Source organism: Pundamilia nyererei, unplaced genomic scaffold (genome assembly GCF_000239375.1).
Source record: "Pundamilia nyererei isolate P.nyererei 1_Seehausen unplaced genomic scaffold, PunNye1.0 scaffold00135, whole genome shotgun sequence".
In the NCBI taxonomy this organism is placed as follows: Eukaryota; Metazoa; Chordata; class Actinopteri; order Cichliformes; family Cichlidae; genus Pundamilia; species Pundamilia nyererei.
Genome location: NW_005187536.1, coordinates 204,781 through 210,780, shown reverse-complemented (window position 1 = coordinate 210,780; position 6,000 = coordinate 204,781).

Here is a 6,000-nt window from a genome sequence, read left to right as displayed (position 1 = left end):
TCTGTCTGTAGCTCTCTCCAGCGATCTAATGAGTAATAGCCTCTGCTCTACTCTCTGCTGTTCTATGAAAGCCTCTGAGCTTTTTCAAATAACAGAAATGTTTTTCAAATATGTTGCCAGCGTGCATGTCTGCACAGTACGGATGATTGGTTCTTTGCTTTTCTGAACGATCTTCCATTTCCTGCCTCGACTTTGTGTTCCTCTCTTTCTCTCAAGGTCAGTGTTTCACAGAGCTGCAGGACCCTGAATACACTGTGCTTTCTCAGTGAACATATACTTTATGATCACCTGCCTAAAACTGTGTTGGTCCCACTTTTGCTGCCAAAACAGCCCTGACCCATTGAGGCATGGACTCCACTAGACCCTTGAAGCTGTGCTGTATCTGCACCAAGATGTTAACAACAGTCCACGGAGGTGAGGCCTCCATGGATCAGACCCACAGATGCCTGATTAGATTGAGATCTGGAGAATATGGAGGCCAAGTCAACTTCTCAAATCATTCCTGAACCATTTCTGATTTGTTGCAGGCTGCATTATCCTGCTGAAAGAGGCCACAGCCATCGGGGAGTTCTGTTTCCATGAAAGGATATACCCGGTCTGCAACAATGCTTAAGTAGATGGTATGTGTCAAAGTAACATCCCCACGTGGATGCAGCACCAGGTTTCCCAGCAGAACATCACCCAAACCATCACACTTCCTTTACCAGCTCGCCTTTTTTACATGGTGCATCCTGGTATCAAGTGTTCCCCCAGGTAAGCAAAGCACCCACCCACCCGAACCCAGCCATCCACATGATGTAAAAGGAAGCGGGATTCATCAGACTAAGACTTCTTCAGACTTCTTCTGTGGTCCAGTTCTGATGCTCACGTGTCTATAGTTGGTGCCTTTGGCGAAACACAACAGACTGTGACCCTCTGTGTATTCTGAGACCTTTCTACCAGGACCAGCATGAACTTTTTCAGCAATTTAAGCTACAGCTTCTCGTCTGTTGGATTGGACCATATGGGCCGGCTTTCGCTCATCAGTGAGTCTTGGCGGCCCATGACCCTGTACACCGCACAATCTTGATATCGTCGTGTTGGTGTTGTTCCCACATCATCATAGTAAATGTTGTTCCAGGTTCAACATTGCAAGTGACCAATCACATTGTTGTGACGTCATACTTTTGCGACTTCGGAAAAAAACGCCGTAAAAAAAATCTACTTAACTTGCGAGAAATCGCCTCTGTCCGCCGATCCAGCAATTTGAATTCTTTGCATTCCAGGATGCTGTTCTTTAATAAACGGTAAGCATTATACATATTGTCCTTGCAACATTCATAAATGAACGAATCACTTGGCTTGCAAAAGTATTACGTCACAACAATGTGATTGGTCACTTGCAATGTGCACCTGGAACAACATTTATTATGATGATGTGGGAACAACACCAACACGACGATATCAGATCATCCCTGTACACCATAGTTCATTCCTTGGACCACTTTTGATGGATGCTGACCCCTGCAGGGCAGGAACGCCCCAGAAGGGCTGCAAATCTGAAGGTGCTCTGCCCAAATCGTTGTCACAGTTTGGCCCTTTGTCAGACTCGTTCAAATTCTTACACTTTCCCATTTTTCTTGCTTCTAACATCAACTTTAAGGTGAAAATGTTCGCTCCTGTTCACAGTGCCACAAATAAAAGGTTACCAGTGCTTAGTGGTCAGACCGATGAAGATTCTCATCATTTCTGACGACAGACTGTAAAAAATGTTGAAACCTTTGGGTCTTAAAATTAAAGTCAGTCTGCCTACAGGGGGCGCCTTCTCTGGTGGCAAAAAGACAACAACTCTCTCACTGTTGCACCTGTGGGCTTAGTTCTAGGTGGAAGTCTTATTGTTCATTATGTCGATTTTATAAATGAGGATCATTATAAAGTCAGAGCAGGATGAGTATCAAGGATATACATACAGTAAAGTTCAACTACAGGAGAGTTTTCTTCTGAGGTCTGTTGTCTTCATTATTTATGCTGCATCTCTAATTTCTCTAAGCAGCCCATGTTCCAGAAAACAGATGTTTGAGAACCATTGCCTCCTGACCAGTCATTTCTCTGGGGATAGTGAGAGGCTCTGCTGTTTTTATAGACCGTCTAAATCCTTTGGTTTTCCCTGACGATCATCAATAAGAGATACAGATTCTGAGCAGAGGGAAATTTATTCCCCAGTTTATGTTTTTCCTGCTGGCGGTAAGCAGTTTCAAAGCCATTTCAGCGTTCTGTAGGCATTTGTGTAGCAACATAATCCTGAGAAAAGTGAGCTGTTAGACCTCGTTGTCTGCTTGTTGACCTCATATTAGCAAAGCCTACTTACTGGCTCTCCACTTGCTCCCGAGAGCCCCTCCACCCAAGATGAATACATTAAAGTGACACACAAATCTAACTGTGATTGTCAGATCTACCTCTGTCTTAATGATGGTGCATAAGAAGGACTGGTCAGTTGTGCTCTTTCACCAGCTCTCCTTCTAACTTTGGCTGCACTTTATTAGGTACACCTTGCTCTTACGCAGAGCTTCATTCCGTGTTTCATGTTTCATGTTGAGATGGAGCATCACACAGCTGCTGATGAGTTGTCGGCTGCACATCGACGATGCTAATCTCCGTTCCACTGCATCCCAATGGTTCTCTGCTGGACTGAGATCTGGTGACCTGGAGGACTTTTGAGTACAGTGAACTCATCGTCATGTCTGAGATGACTGGAGCTCTGTGATCAGATGAAACCAAAGAACATATCCCACCCACCAGCCTGAACCACTGATCCAAGGTAAGCCTGTCAAAAACCATAGGGTCCCTGCCACATGATGATGAGATATTTATATTAAATTAAAAATTTGAAGCCATTTTAAACCAACTCAAGACAGAATTGAGCTTCTTTGGGTTAGGTGGTGTAGGTTAAGCTCCCTTCATGCTACGACGTTCATTCTCCTGTGCTTTATTTGAACTGCTGACGTTCTCTGAGCTCCGTCACTGAGCTGTTGCTGCACTTGAACCCTAAAGCCTTGTTTCTTCATTGGCATTATTTTTCTTTTAATATAAAACAGAGACAAACAAAACGAATACAGCATCATGCAGTCGTCTCAGCAGATGTTATCTCTATGGCACAGCCACACAGATGGGGAGAGACCCTGAGTGACAGAATTACAGTTCGCTAATTACCTTGAATAGAGGCCTGATACTCTATCCAGACAGCATGTGTGAGAGAGTGAGGAGGAAGAAGAAGAAGAGTGATGGAAATAGACATGGTAATGAGTGAGTGATCATTATTTTCTGTTTGAATCGGTGGAATAATAACATCTTAAGTTAAGCAAATGTGACCGATGCTGTCACTGAAATATTTATGAGTGTGCGTTTGCGGCGTTTGCGTGGACAGTATGTGTGTCCGTGTGCATCGTTCCCTTCTGAGTTAGCTGACACTCTACAAAGGCTGCGGTTGCCTATCTCAATAATGGTTGTTATGGAAACGTTGTTTGGTGTGACAGATGCGTTTGTGGCAATTAGGATACGGCAAACCACAAGGGATGCTGACGGATTTGGAGGAAGTGCTGGCGAATAAATAGCCCAACAATATAAAAAATCAAAACAATACAAACACATCACAATGGACTCGGTGGATGAACGCTTTCATCGAATGAAAAGGGGTTTGCTAAATGCCAACAAACTGGAATGAAGGCGTCAATCTGCAGTAGTATTCCACCTGATTAAAGACTTAAAGACTTAATTAAGGGTAAATATTATGAATCATATCATTACCAAGTACAATGAGCGACAAATTCAACCATAAAAAAAGATTTATCTCCCGTCATTGTAATAACTTGGTGGCATTTAGCTGAGATGTGCAAATAAACATAAATAAAAAGGACTTTTTATTCAGTACTTTTGGACAACGCCTCCATCAAATAGCACGTGAATAAAAACAACAACTGGCAATTCATTTCAAAGTTTTTCTTACTGCTGCTTTTATCACTGAGTTAAACAAAAAGAGTCGGTAATTAATCTAATACACTAAAGAACAATACACTTTATGAATGGACAATCTGAAGTTTGGCTTAATTGTATTTTAAACAAGCAGACTTCAGTAAGATTGAAGATTTACAGCAAGTAAAAGCTCAACTTTGAACTCTCTCTAAACTCGTTGACTGTGCATGATAGTCATAGTGTCATGACTGGACCAGGTGAAGCCGAGGCAGAGGCGGAGGCTGGACCAGGCGTGGGTGAAGACACGGAGGCTGGACCCACGCAGCTTCACCCACCCACTCTGTTCAAAGATGGTCGCTCACAGTGGACATAGATGTCTTCTTTCACTCCTCTTTCAAACCATCTGTCCTCTCTGTCCAAAATGTGAACATTGGCATCCCCAAAGAGTGACCTTTGACCTTTAGATGCTGAGTCTTGTCCCATCGAGGTGGCTCGTCTATGTTGTGCCATGCGTTTATGAAGTGGCTGTTTGGTCTCTCCGATGCAGAGGTCTGACCAGTGGGTGGGAGCACAGATGCTGCCTCCATCTTTTCTGCTCCCTGTGTTTCAGATCTGACCTGGCATGTTTCCCCATATTCAACCATGTTTGAGATGCTAACTGTTCCACTGTGAAAAGGCCAGTCACCCTGCACGACACACGTTTTCTATTTCAAAGGTAATAATTTAACACATCTGAACACTAAACAGTGCTACAGTGTGAGTAAAATCTGATGATGTTAGCTGGGAGCTCAGGTTAGCGTGTCAGGCTGTGCTCATGCTAAGTTCCTCCTGCTAGCACAAACTTGGCTGCTCGTTCCTCCTCTTCTCCTCACGAAGCTAAGGCATTGTGGGTAACCGACACCATCGCACACTCTCATGTAGCTGTACAGCTCCAGGTAACATGTAGTTTCTCTCATTTTTAGTTAAAGGTTTGCTCCTCAGTTTGGCTTACAGTGGGTTTACTACCTTCCTGTTGTCTGACTGAGGTCATCTGTCCCTCATTACCTTCCCCCCTCTGTGTATATTTAGTGTCTTCCGTATAGCCCGAATCCCACTCGGGGTACCTGCACCGTGGCCACTGGAGCTGATCCACCACTCAAGCTAATAAGTGCTTTGAAAGCTTCAGAAGCTTCACAAGTTTCAGAAGCTAAAAATATGCAGGATGAAGAGCACAGAGCAAAGTGATGTGGTGCAGGCCCTCAGGTTGCTTTGAAGCCAGCAGAAGGATGGAATAAAATCAGAACGTGGCGTGGCGGAGCTGCACGCGGGCTCGTCTTTGTTGCATCATGGAGCCGTCCTCCTGTTCCTGCGCTTGCTCTCCTGGCTCCTGCTGCTCCCTGTTTGCTTTCTGTGTCGTTCTCTTTGGACTTTTCCTTATTTCACTGTAGATGACCTGCTTCCTTATTGCAGAACCTTTCTGTAACCATGTACATTTTTTAAATTTAACTCCTTATTTTCACTACCTGCCCTCCGGCTCCTGAGTGGGTCCACGTCAGAACTTTTCTGTGTGACAAATATTATAAAAAAGAAATTTTAAGTCGCCACAGTACCTGCAGTCAAAGTCTTTACATGTTTCCAGCACGCTGACTAAAAACACAGACACACACTTCAACTTCAGCTTCAGGCCTTTTCTTACTGCCACCCTGTTGTGCATCCACATATGAATATAGTTCTGAAATTGTCTCAGTGAAGAAGAAAGTGTGGCATTAGTCCACAGAACAACGTGTTGGTGGATTTGTAAGTCAGTAAAGGACCCTGTGTGTTTGTGTGTCTGTGTGTAGAGGCTGTGCATGGAGGGGGTGTCCCACCCTCATCTTTGCTTGTGAGTGACACCTGCTCCCAGTGTGCACAGGCGTAATGACAGCAACTAAGAGTGACGGGCGAGAGCACGCAGCCTGTTGTGTGTGTGCATGCAGATGACGCTGCAGACCCAGGTGTTTGTGCATGCGTGTGTGTGTTTGTGAGTCTTTGTGGTCTGGCTGATGGGTTGATGTGAGGTCCCGTTGGCATGTG